The 12,505-nt window shown below is 49.4% G+C and overlaps 1 long non-coding RNA gene and 1 pseudogene across 1 annotated transcript; both read left to right on the forward strand.

Annotated features, from left to right (window-relative positions):
* The first annotated feature begins 2,584 nt into the window (after nucleotides 1-2,584).
* Nucleotides 2,585-4,932, forward strand: LOC102134185 (tubulin beta-1 chain-like; annotated as a pseudogene).
* A 1,886-nt stretch (nucleotides 4,933-6,818) lies between these two features.
* LOC141410183 (uncharacterized) lies at nucleotides 6,819-10,854 on the forward strand. Its single transcript, XR_012434333.1, has 3 exons — nucleotides 6,819-6,939; nucleotides 7,537-7,639; nucleotides 10,739-10,854. It is a non-coding gene; the product is annotated as an uncharacterized lncRNA (long non-coding RNA).
* The last annotated feature ends 1,651 nt before the right edge of the window (nucleotides 10,855-12,505 follow it).

Genomic DNA, 12,505 nt, shown 5'->3' on the forward strand with positions numbered 1-12,505 from the left:
AATCTTGGTTACTCTCTAATTTAACTTTTAACCCTTTTCCCATTTACCCTGAGAACACTCGCCAGCAGCACTTCCGGCTGCAGCATTTACCCTAAGATAACTTTGCCAAGAAAGACCTTGGTTTTATTATTACTTTTGCATTTCTCTGGCATATTGATGTTGGAAACAAAAGACATTATTCTATTTATAGCATTCTGTTTTTAGTAGTGGTATTTCCATTTACAAAATATAGTAATCCTTGATCGCTAAAAATGTCAGAGCCTAGAAAACGTAGCATTCCTATGCGTGATGTTAACATCATTAAACGGCTGTTGGCCGAAGACTCATGTGATGAATCCAATTTTTCTAAAATAGATGGCTCAGATGATTCCAATGATTCTGATATTAGGTCTGTTTAGAAATAGAACTTCAAAAACAGTTTTTATATTTTCCTTCCACATTGAAAATCAGTCAGATTTGCTTTGGCCTCAAAGCATGTGTTTATGTAAAATTAAATGAGCACTAGCAGCCAGCTGTACTTTCTTTTCTTTTCTTTTCTTTTCTTTTCTTTTTTTTTTGAGATGGAGTCTTGCTCTGTCGCCCAGGCTGGAGTGCAGTGGCCAGATCTCAGCTCACTGCAAGCTCCGCCTCCCGGGTTCACGACATTCTCCTGCCTCAGCCTCCGGAGCAGCTGGGACTACAGGCGCCCACCACCTCGCCCGGCTAGTTTTTTGTATTTTTAGTAGAGACAGGGTTTCACCAGGTTAGCCAGGATGGTCTCGATCTCCGGACCTTGTGATCTGCCCGTCTCGGCCTCCCAAAGTGCTGGGATTACAGGCTTGAGCCACCACGCCCAGCCTGCACTTTCTTTTCTAAATGGAAAAAAGGATTAATAATTATTATTTTAAACATATGCTAGGTATACCTCTCTTAAATGCTGATCTCTAAGACTCTCTAACAACTGTCATTCTAGAACACAGTCAGCAGATGACACAGCTAGATCTTCCGGGCCATTGAGAACGTGAAGGCCAGCCCACCCCTGAGACCTGACTGAACCAGCCTCAACCTTACAATGAAGGTTATTCCATCCCTAACAGCATTGAAGGACAGATTTTGTCTGTCTGAAACAATGAAAGAATAACCACAGGCTCACAGTTGCCAATTTTTTACCAATGACTTTGGCTTGACCAAACTTTAATTGGGTTTTTACCCATAAATCCCAAATGTTGCCTTTCATGCAAGCACTCAGAGGCACACTGTCTTCCTGAACAGCTCAACTGCAAAATCAGCTGAATATAGAGAAAAATATTTCCTGTTGAAGAGACCTGATTTTGCCACCTGTCTACTATCCATTTACCCTCCTCCATAACAAAGCTTCTGCAAGTCCTGCTTACCCCACCCTACTAAAGAAAAGCTCTATCTAGTTAATTTTGGATGCACACAGGTTAATAAAACCAGAGCATTCTCTGTATTTCAATAAGCCTTTTGATTAATTTCTTTTTTCTTTTTGTTTTTTCTGAGACAGAGTTTTGCTCTTGTTGCCCAGGCTGGAGTGCAATGGTGCAATCTCTGCTCACTGCAACCTCCACCTCCTGGGTTCAAGTGATTCTCCTGCCTCAGCCTCCCGAGTAGCTGGGATTATAGGCACGCGCCACCACACTCGGCTGATTTTGTATTTTTAGTAGAGACGGGGTTTCACCATGTTGTTCAGGCTGGTCTCAAACTCCCGACCTCAGGTGATCTGCCCGCCTCGGCCTCCCAAAGTGCTGGGATTACAGGCCTGAGCCACCTTGCCCGGCCTAGTTTCTTTTTATCTAAGTCTGAATTTCCTTTTTTTTAAGAGACAGGGTCTCTCTGTGTTGCCCAGGTTAGATTTGGACTCCTGGGCTCAAGCAACTCTCCCACCTCACCCTCCTGAAGAGTCGCAAGTCCAGTCGGAGGCCATTGCTCCCAGCTTGGATTTGTATTTATTTGACCACAGGGTCATCTGACGCCCACAGGCGAGGGTGTCAGATAAACTCCCTTGCTCAGGCACTGTCTAGACATGATGACATATACCATGATGCTCTTGCTGCCCATCCCCAAGGCAGCAGGTGACAGCACTGGGTGGGGGCTATAATTACCAAGCCCAGCAGGGGAGGCAGCAGCCAGACTGGTGCACGGGTGGATGTGGTCTCTTTGAGAACCGCCATGTGGCCCATACAACCTCCCTACTGCAAATTCACAGTGGAGCCAGCGCCCTCACCATGGCCAGCTCCTTCCACTGCCACCCAGGCGCCCTCCCAGGCTCCTGCTGCCCTTCTCCACTCAGTCCCTCTGGTGGTCAGTGCCAGCATGTAGATTGGTGGCATAAACCTGCACTGTTGCAGGGGTGCCTGGGATCTGTATCAAGAGAGCTTGATCCCTGGAGGCAGCCACAGGTGGGTCCCCCCTCTCCTTAGTCCTGCCACGACCCGTCAATCATCCCGGATGCAGTGGCATTCAGCCCTGCCTGGGGTGACAGAGCCTCCCTGTACCCCTTCTCGATTTCTCTACCCTCCCCACACTCTCCCTAGAAGGGCATCTGCTGTGCCCCCTCCTCCTCCAGGGCCCCTCCCAGCCTTTCAGTCTATCGCCATAATATGGCCGATGCTCTGCAGATTTTCAAGCCCCTCAGCAGCGGCTGCTGCAGGAAATAGGGGGTGCAGCTCTTTGCTCTCTGTCTAGCACTTACTGTCTGACCACAAAAGCCCCTGTTCCAAGGACATGGGAGGAGGACAAGGCCATCCTTAGTGACATTCAGGATGCAGAGCCATGGTGTGGTTCTTGTTTCATTTCAGTTTTGGGAGGTCATCAGTGATGAGCATGGGGTCGACCCCACAGGCAGTTACCATGGAGACAGTGACTTGCAGCTGGAGAGAATCAACGTGTACTACAATGAGGCTGCTGGTGAGTAGCAGGATGTGTGTGCCCAGGAATCCTTGTTTTCCATGATGTGGGAGATGAAATGTCCTAGGAACATGCACGTGACAAAGGCATGCTTCTTGCATATTCATTTCAAATGCCAACTGCTGGAAAAACACGCTTTATGGTTACCTAAGGGTCCTGCCTGTTTGCCACAGTTAAGCACGCTCAGGACCTCCTTTTTCTTAAAAGCAGAAAATCTCCTGTTCTCCTTTTGTCTCAGATGCTGGAATTGAATGCTGCTGTGAGTCCATCCCTAAGCACAGGTCTGAGTCAGTTCTCATTCCCCACAGGTAACAAATACATACCTCAGACCATCCTGGTGGATCTGGAGCCTGGCACCATGGACTCCGTCAGGTCTGGACCCTTCGGCCAGATCTTCAGGCCAGACAACTTCGTGTTTGGTATGTAGTCATGATCACTGGGAACTGGCCAAATGACACCTTCTTCCTAACAGCCCTGCAAAGCACAGTTCGTAGTGTTCAGTGCCAAGGTGACACTGTGTCCACAATGGCCCTGAATCCTGGCCTAGCTCCACACAGTCCACGGGTGGTCATGGCTCACAGATCAACGCCAGCCTGCAGAGGGCTGCCGCAGCCCTTCCGTTGCAGAGCAGCCTCAGACTGGAAGGAAGAAAGAGCAAGGAAAAGCTTCAAGCCAGGCTTCATAGGCTATAGGCAACTTCAAAGGACTTCAAAGAGTCAGGGGCCAAAAGCACAGGTTATGACCAGAGCTAGACAGATGCTGAGGCCACCTTCTCTCCTAGTCACACTGCTTTCACCTTGCCTGTTTAATTGTACTTGAGTATAAAGAGAATGCCTGTTAAAAGTGTATGTATTTCAGAACCAATTAAGTTTTCTAACCCTATCCTCTTCCTCAATCAATGGCCTCAGATTTGCTAAACTTCTAACTTTATTATGATCCCGAGTGTTTTTGAGAGTTACTGACATACAAAAATATTTCCGGCCAGGTGAGGTGGCTTACTCCTGTAATCCCAGCACTTTGGGAGGCCAAGGTGGGTAAATCACCTGAGGTCAGGAGTTTGGGACCAGACTGCCCAACATGGTGAAACCCTGTCTCTACTAACAATATAAAAATTAGCTGGGCATGGTCACAGGTGCCTGTAATCCCAGCTACTAGGGAGGCTGAGGCAGGAGAATTGCCTGAACCTGGGAGGCAGAGGTTGCAGTAAGCCAAGATTGCAATGCTGCACTCCAGCCTGGAGGACAGAGCATGACTCCATCTCAAAAAAAATACAAAAAAGAAAAAGAAAAATATTTCTTTAGGTAAAAGAAGAGTATTCAAAAGAGAAGAATCTGCCAGTCTAAGACTAGTCCTACCTTCTCCTCTGTAGTCAAAATGACATGTTTTAGGCAGGCCAGAGCGGAGCTGGGAATAACTGGGCCAGAGGGAGCCGAGCTGGTTGACTCAGTCCTGGACGTGGTGAGGAAGGAGTCAGAGAGCTGTGACTGTCTCCAGGGCTTCCAGCTGACCCACTCTCTGGGGGGCGGCACCGGGTCCGGGATGGGCACCCTGCTCATCAGCAAGATCCGGGAAGAGTACCCAGACCGCATCATGAACACCTTCAGCGTCATGCCCTCACCCAAGGTGTCAGACACGGTGGTGGAGCCCTACAACGCCACCCTCTCTGTCCACCAGCTGGTGGAAAACACAGATGAAACCTACTGCATTGATAACGAGACCCTGTACGACATCTGCTTCCGCACCCTGAAGCTGACCACCCCCACCTACGGGGACCTCAACCACCTGGTGTCGGCCACCATGAGCGGGGTCACCACCTGCCTGCGCTTCCCGGGCCAGCTGAACGCAGACCTGCGCAAGCTGGCGGTGAACATGGTGCCCTTCCCGCGCCTGCACTTCTTCATGCCCGGCTTCGCGCCCCTCACCAGCCGGGGCAGCCAGCAGTACCGCGCGCTCACGGTGCCTGAGCTCACCCAGCAGATGACATGCCCTTGCCTAGCATCCATACGCTAAGAGGAGAGGGCGGGGAAAGTGAAATGTTTCGCAGCAGCTGCACAAAGAACCAGGACAGCTTCCTGTGAGTCGCCAGTGCGCTGAGGCTCTCCAGTGTGTGAGTCGCCAGTGCGCTGAGGCTCTCCAGTGTGTGAGTCGCCAGTGCGCTGAGCCTCTCCAGTGTGTGAGTCGCCAGTGCGCTGAGCCTCTCCAGTGTGTGAGTCGCCAGTGCGCTGAGCCTCTCCAGTGTGTGAGTCGCCAGTGCGCTGAGCCTCTCCAGTGTGTGAGTCGCCAGTGCGCTGAGGCTCTCCAGTGTGTGAGTCGCCAGTGCGCTGAGGCTCTCCAGTGTGTGAGTCGCCAGTGCGCTGAGGCTCTCCAGTGTGTGAGTCGCCAGTGCGCTGAGGCTCTCCAGTGTGTGAGTCGCCAGTGTGATGAGGCTCTCCAGTGTGTGAGTCGCCAGTGCGCTGAGGCTCTCCAGTGTGTGAGTCGCCAGTGCGCTGAGGCTCTCCAGTGTGTGAGTCGCCAGTGCGCTGAGGCTCTCCAGTGTGTGAGTCGCCAGTGCGCTGAGGCTCTCCAGTGTGTGAGTCGCCAGTGTGATGAGGCTCTCCAGTGTGTGAGTCGCCAGTGTGATGAGGCTCTCCAGTGTGTGAGTCGCCAGTGTGCTGAGGCTCTCCAGTGTGTGAGTCGCCAGTGTGCTGAGGCTCTCCAGTGTGTGAGTCGCCAGTGCGCTGAGCCTCTCCAGTGTGTGAGTCGCCAGTGTGCTGAGCCTCTCCAGTGGTGACATAATCAGACCTGCATCTTCCCAGCCTTCAAACAAGAACGACTAAATGAGTGAGAGCTTCATTGGCCTTTGCATTCAGTTCTGAATCCAGTGCCTCTCTAGATTACAAAGTATTTAAAATCCTGCTTCATGGTGGGTCCAGAGAGGGACTGGAAATGCTTAGCTAGTGAGGAGAGCACTGCTGCAGCATGAAAATGACAGGAATCTGAATGGCAGTGCAGAAGACAGACGTGTCAGCTAAGGGGACACAGCAGGACCAATCGCTGAAGGCCACTGTCAGTAGACACAAGGACTTTCCCATCAACCTTCTTTGTAGCAGACACTGTTGGACCCACTCTGTGCCTTTGGCCATGGTTTTTCTCAGACCTGCCGATGGCTTCTTACTGAAAGAAACTGTGACCTGCCCCAGGGCTCATTTGTGCAGCAAGGTAAACCCCTTTGGAAAGAGGCCCCATTTACTGACAGACTGGAGGCCAAATAGCGAGTTCCCGTCCCCTCAGGCGGGGCAACGCCGAGTGCAGTTCTGCCTTGTCTCTGACAGATGCCCCTGGGTTGAACCCTTGCCACCTGCAGCAGTAACCTGTCCTGAGGCAGCCCCCTGGCTTCCTTCTCCTTCTTGGCTCTGTTCCCTACAGCACTTCCAGCGCTTCCCAGGACAGACACTGCCCTCATCAACTTCCACTCAGATCCTAGCCTCAGGGTGTGCTTTGGGGCACCTGACCTACATCACTCATCAAAGAAGAAATCGTGTACTAGTTTGCTATTGTAACAGGTTACCACGAAGTCAGCAGCTTAACACACCACCTCACAGTTTCCATTGGTCTTGGTCTGGTCGGGAGTGCAGCAGGGCTGGGAGGGCTGCACTCATCAGGAGCTCAGGGGCCTCTCCCATGCTTGTTCACATGCTCAGCAGGGTCCAGGTCGTCAGGGTCATAGGCCGAGGTTCCTGTTTTCTTGCTGGCCTTTGACCAGAGGCTGCTTCCTGCTCCTAAGGGCTGCCTTCTGTTCCCTGCCACGCGGCCCTCTCCGTAGCAGGCTAGCTGATCCGTCAAGGTCATCAGGAAAGGGTCTCTACTGCTTCCAAACTCGAATATCCTTTCTGTCAAAGTGTGGAGAAATCCTCTTCTTCAGAAGGGCTCAAGTAATTAGGGGAGGCCAATGAGATCATCTCTCTATCTGAAGGTCTTGGAAACTTAACTGCATCTGGAAAATTCTGTCACAGCAGTACCTAGATTTATGCTTGATTGAACAACCGGAAAAAGGTGAGTGTTGTAAAACAAAAATAAAATTCTAAGGCCCCCCAGCCATCTGAATGGAACCCTCCTCTCAGCCGAGGTCTTTCAAAGTTAACCTGAAAAACTAATTCAGGCAATGATGGGAAGTGGGAGCTGGACATGTCTCTACATTCCCTCCTCCCTTTTGGAATTGCTGATAGAACAGACTCTCAAGTCTGATGAGAAATATTTACAATCTATTCTCTCTGAGGCCAGCTACCTGAAGGCTTCATCTGCATGATAAAACCTTGGTCTCCACAACCCCTTATCATAACCCAGGCATTCCTTTCTATTGATAACTCTTTCAACCAGTTGTCAGAAAACCTTTGAATCTATCTATGACTTGGAAGCCCCCCTCCCTCCAGTTGTCCTGCCCTTCCAGACCAAACCAATGTATATGTTATATGTATTGATTGATGCCTTGTGTGTCCCTAAAATGTATAAAAGCAAACTGGACCCTGACCACCTTGGGTACATGTTCTCAAGACCTCCTGAGGACGGTCTCATGGGCCATTAGTCACTCATGTTTGGCTCAGAATAAACCTCTTCGAATATTTTACAGAGTTTGACTCATTTTACCAACAGTATATACCATGAGCCCGGTGAATCTTGGGCCACCTTAGAGTCCTGCCTGCCCCAGAGTGGAAACAGCACAGCCTCTGGAACAGGATGAAGCTGCGTTCCTAAAGTAAGTTATGTTTTTTACTTCCTAGTTATATGGCCTTGGGCAAGGATTTTAATCTCTCTGAGCCATAACTTCTTTGTCCCAAAAACGGTGATCATGGTGGCCACTTCAGAAGGGTATTATGAGGATTAAATGAAATGCACATGTAAATTACTCGTCACATGTGTGTGCAATAACTAGCTCTGTAAGAGCACCTTGTCAAGGGAGGTGTTCAAGGATAGGCTATATAACTTCCTGTCAGGGATTCTGCAAAGATAAACCATGATAATTTTGGAATATCTTTTAATTTTTTTTTTTTTTTCGAGACTGAGTCTCCCTCTGTCAGGCTGGAGAGAAGTGGTGTGAACTCGCTCACTGCAAGCTCCGCCTCCCAGGTTCACACCATTCTCCTGACTCAGCCTCCCGACTAGCTGGGACTACAGGCACCTGCCACCGCGCCAGGCTAATTTTTTGTATTTTTAGTGGAGACAGCGTTTCAATGTGTTAGCCAGGATGGTCTTGATCTCCTGACCTCATGATCCACCACCTCGGCCTTCCAAAGTGCTGGGATTACAGGTGTGAGTTACCGCACCCGGCCGGAATATCTTTTAATTTTTAAATCTACAATCTTTAGGTTCTTTACAACCAGGAAAAGTCTGTGGCTCCATGTAAACATTCTTGAAAGAGCTTTTCGTCAGAAAAAGGGCTTCATTGATTGGTATTCAAGTATTTCCTTGGGGCCAGGTGCAGCGGCTCACACCTGTAATCCCAGCACTTTGGGAGACTGAGGCAGGAGGATTACTTGAGCTCAAGAGTTTGAGACTGGCCTGGCAACGTAGTGAGTAAAATGTTCTTGTATTGGTTCGAACCCCGAGAGTGCGCCAACAGAGAACACGAGGCGGTTTGGAGCCACACACTGTTTTAATGAGTGCCTGGGTGCAGGCAGGCTGAGGCCTAAAATGTCCTCAGCACCAAATGAGGACAGGGCAGGGGTTTTATAGTCTCTTGTAAACAAGAATTGCGTCAGTCTGATGTAACTGCTCCGTGGTACCCGGATAGCCTCTCTCGGTCTTCAGGGGATACGTATCTTCCAGCCAGCTCTCGTCCTGCTTCTACTATCTTGCTGACACACACTCTGGCACAACGGGCCTGGCACCTTGGGACTGGGCCTGGGAAGGGAGGAGTTATTCATTCCTTTAAGTTTTCAGGCCTCGGGGAGAACCTTTCAGTGAGATCTCCTCTCTACAAAAACTAAAAATGAGGCCTGGCGCAGTGGCTCAAGCCTGTAACCCCAGCACATTGGGAGGCCGAGACGGGCGGATCACGAGGTCAGGAGATCGAGACCATCCTGGCTAACACGGTGAAACCCCGTCTCTACTAAAAAAAAAAAATACAAAAAACTAGCCGGGCGAGGTGGCGGGAGCCTGTAGTCCCAGCTACTCAGGAGGCTGAGGCAGGAGAATGGCGTAAACCTGGGAGGTGGAGCTTGCAGTGAGCTGAGATCCGGCCACTGCACTCCAACCTGGGCGACAGAGCGAGACTCCATCTCAAACAAAACAAAACAAAACAAAACAAAACAAAACAAAACAAAAACTAAAAATGAAAGTATTGGCCCGTTGTGGTGGCTTGCATCTATAATCCCAGGTACTTGGGAGGCTGAGGCAGGAGGATCACTTGAGCCCAGGAGTTCAAATTTGCAGTAATCCATGATCATGCCACCACACTCCTTCCTGGATAACAGAGCAGGGCACTGTCTCTTAAAAAAAAAAAATTATAGGCCGACGGCAGTGGCTCATGCCTGTAATCCCACCACTTTGGGAGGCCAAGGTGGGTGGATCATCTGAGGTCAGGAGTTCAAGACCAGCCTGGCCAATATGGTGAAACCCCGTCTCTACTAAAAATACAAAATTAGCCGGGTATGGTGGTGCATGCCTGTAATCCCAGCTACTCAGGAGGCTAAGGCAGGAGAATCGCTTGAACCCAGGAGGTGGAGGTTGCAGTGAGTTGAGATCGAGCCATTGCCCTCTAGCCTGGGCAACAAGAGTGAAACTCTGTCTTAAAAAAAAAAAAAAAGTGTGTCCTTAGAGTACAGAATTTAAGGGGGTGGAGCCTGTTTGCCCAGTATGGTGGTAGGAAAGTGAGAGGTACAAAAGAACTCTAAATCAAAGAAAATGACCAAGGTGAGTCTCAGTCATTTTAGAGGTTTATTTTGCCAAGGTTGAAGACACACTTGGTGGGGGGGATAAAGAACACAAAACCACGGGAACCTCTGTGATCTGTGCTTTTTCCAAAAAGGGTCTGGAGACGTCAATATTGAAAGGAGAAAGAGTGGCAGTGGGGGAAAGAGGAAAGAAAAAATGGTCGGGTAGATAAAAGGAGAGCATTTCACTGAATGCACATTTTACGTCTGAAAGGAGGAGGTAGAAGGCCAGTCAATTATGCATTTGTCTCAGTGAATCTGCAGTTTTACATTAGATAAAGTAATCACAGGGTACAGGAAGCAGCCAAACATGCATTTGTCTCTAGCGAGTGGAGGGAGGATCTAGTCCTGTCTTTGTCCTTTACCTATGAAGATGAGCTGTGAATTCACGTTGTCAGGGTGAAATTCAACAGAACTGTTTTAGGCTAAAGATCTAGGGACCTACATGGAATTTCTTCGTGGGCAAATCACGTGGAAGGTCCCCTAGGGAGGTTTGTGGCCTTCTATCTTTGTAGCTATCTACTTAGGAACAGAAGGAAGGCAGTCTTTGCACGACTCAGTTCCCAAGCTTTTCCCTTTGACTTAACAAGTTTGGGGCCCTGAGATTTTTATCTTCCTTTCACAGAACAAAAAGGAGATGTAACCACCCTTACTTACAATGTCACTGAGGACTAGTCTGGATCAGTAAGCTAAATTTACAACTGCAGGTAGCTACAATGGAAATCTCTGTCTCAGGCTGGGCTCAGAGTACCAGCAACCTAGGTTTCTCTGAGTCAGCCCTGCAGGGCAGAGGTCTCCTTGTAACCCACCTCTGACATATACATCCTAGTCTCTTGGTCCTGCTTCCCCATCAAGGCCTTTCAGCCAGATCTGAGATTGTGTCACAGATTCTGATTCTTGCATTAATCTCTGGTCATTTTTAGCAGCTCATTTGTTGACTCAGCTCCGGAGCCGCTCAGCCTCTGTCCTCACTCCCTCGTCTCATCCTCAGCCTGGGCGTTCCCCACCATGGATGGCCTCAGCCTATGCTGTTTTCAGCTTCATTTCTCGAAGGTCAGTGTGATATTGTGAAGTATATGTTCAAACTCGTTTTCTGGCATACAACTCCTAAAATCCTTAAAGTCTCCAAAGTGATATCTTTTTATGCTAATGAGTCAGCTGGTGGCTGGCAGTCCCTAGATAGCTTCAGGACGGGGCTGGTCACTGGAAAGACCATGGCATGATCAGAGGGTTGGGACTTTCAGCCCTATCCCCCACCTTCCCTGGAGAGGAGAGGGCCTGAAGCTTAAGTTGATCACCAGTGGCTAATGATTTAGTCAATCAGGCCTACATAATGAAGCCTCCATAAAAAACTAACCCAAAAGGACTGGGTTTGGAGACCTTTAGGTAACTGAAGATATAGAGGCTACTGGGGGTGGGGCATGTCCTGGGAGGGCATGGATCCCTTGCCCATACCTCACTCTAGGCACCTCTTCACCTGTAACCTTTGTAATATCCTTTGTAATAAACCAAGAAATGTAGGTGAGTATTTCCCTGAGTTCTGTGAGCTGCTCTGGCAAATTAATTGAACCCAAAGAGGAGACCCTGGAATCCCGGATTTACAGCCAGTTGGTCAGAGGCACAGCCTGGCACTTGCAGTTGGCATCTGAAGGTGGTGGGGAGAGCCTGGGGGACTGAGCCTCACCCTGTGGGATCTGACACTATCTGCAGGTAGACGGTGTCAGAACGGAACGGAAGTCGAGGACAGCCAGCTGGTGTCTGCTGCAGAATCGATTTCCTGCTTGGTGTATGGGGAAACCCCCCTACACGCTGGGTCACAGAAATCTTCTGTGTTGGGTGTTGTGCCGTGAGAACAGAGAAAAAACAATTGGTGGTTTTTCACTCATAGAGTCAGTATTGGCCTCTCAATGAGATCCACAATGCCTCATTAATTACAAAACTATCCAACCTTAAACGGTATCTGTAAATTATGTCAGTATGCAAGTATTCATGAGTTAGCAAATTTTGAATTTTGAAAGACCAAGTACATAGAAATATCCAGTTGTACATTGCCTCTCTATCCTATCATGCACCCTAACTCTCCCCTCTTCCCTAACCCATGTACAGCAACCAAGTTGCTCTTGGCCTTGAGGCCCCTGAGGGTCAGTAAGGGGAATGACTGCCCGCAACCCCTGACCACCTACCCGATTTCCTCCCAAGGAAACTGGGCATAAAAGGAGCACCTCCCCTTCCCCTTTCCACATTCGCTGCTCTGTTAAATTGCCCTCAGAGGGTGTTTCTCCTGCATATTTGTCTGCATCTTCCTTAATCTTCTTCTTTCTTTCAGTTATTAAAAAAATTCTGGGCGGGCCCAGTGGCTCACACCTGTAAGTCCAGCACTTTGGGAGGCCGAGGCCGGCGGATCACTTGAGGTCAGGAGTTTGAGATCAGCCTGGCCAACATGGTAAAACCCTGTCTCTACTAAAAATACAAAAGTTAGCCAGGCATGGTGGCACACGCCTATAGGCCCAGCTATTTGGGAGGCTAGGGCAGGAGAATCGCTTGAACCGGGGAGGCGCAGGTTGCAATGAGCTGAGATGGAGCTATTGTACTCCAGCCCCGGGGTCACAGCAAGACTCGGTCTCAAAAAAATAATTCTGCCCATTTCTTCATAACCAGAAAATGATACTAAAAGTGGGTGATGAATGGAG

The sequence above is a fragment of the Macaca fascicularis genome, chromosome 4 (assembly GCF_037993035.2).
Source record: "Macaca fascicularis isolate 582-1 chromosome 4, T2T-MFA8v1.1".
NCBI lineage: Eukaryota > Metazoa > Chordata > Mammalia > Primates > Cercopithecidae > Macaca > Macaca fascicularis.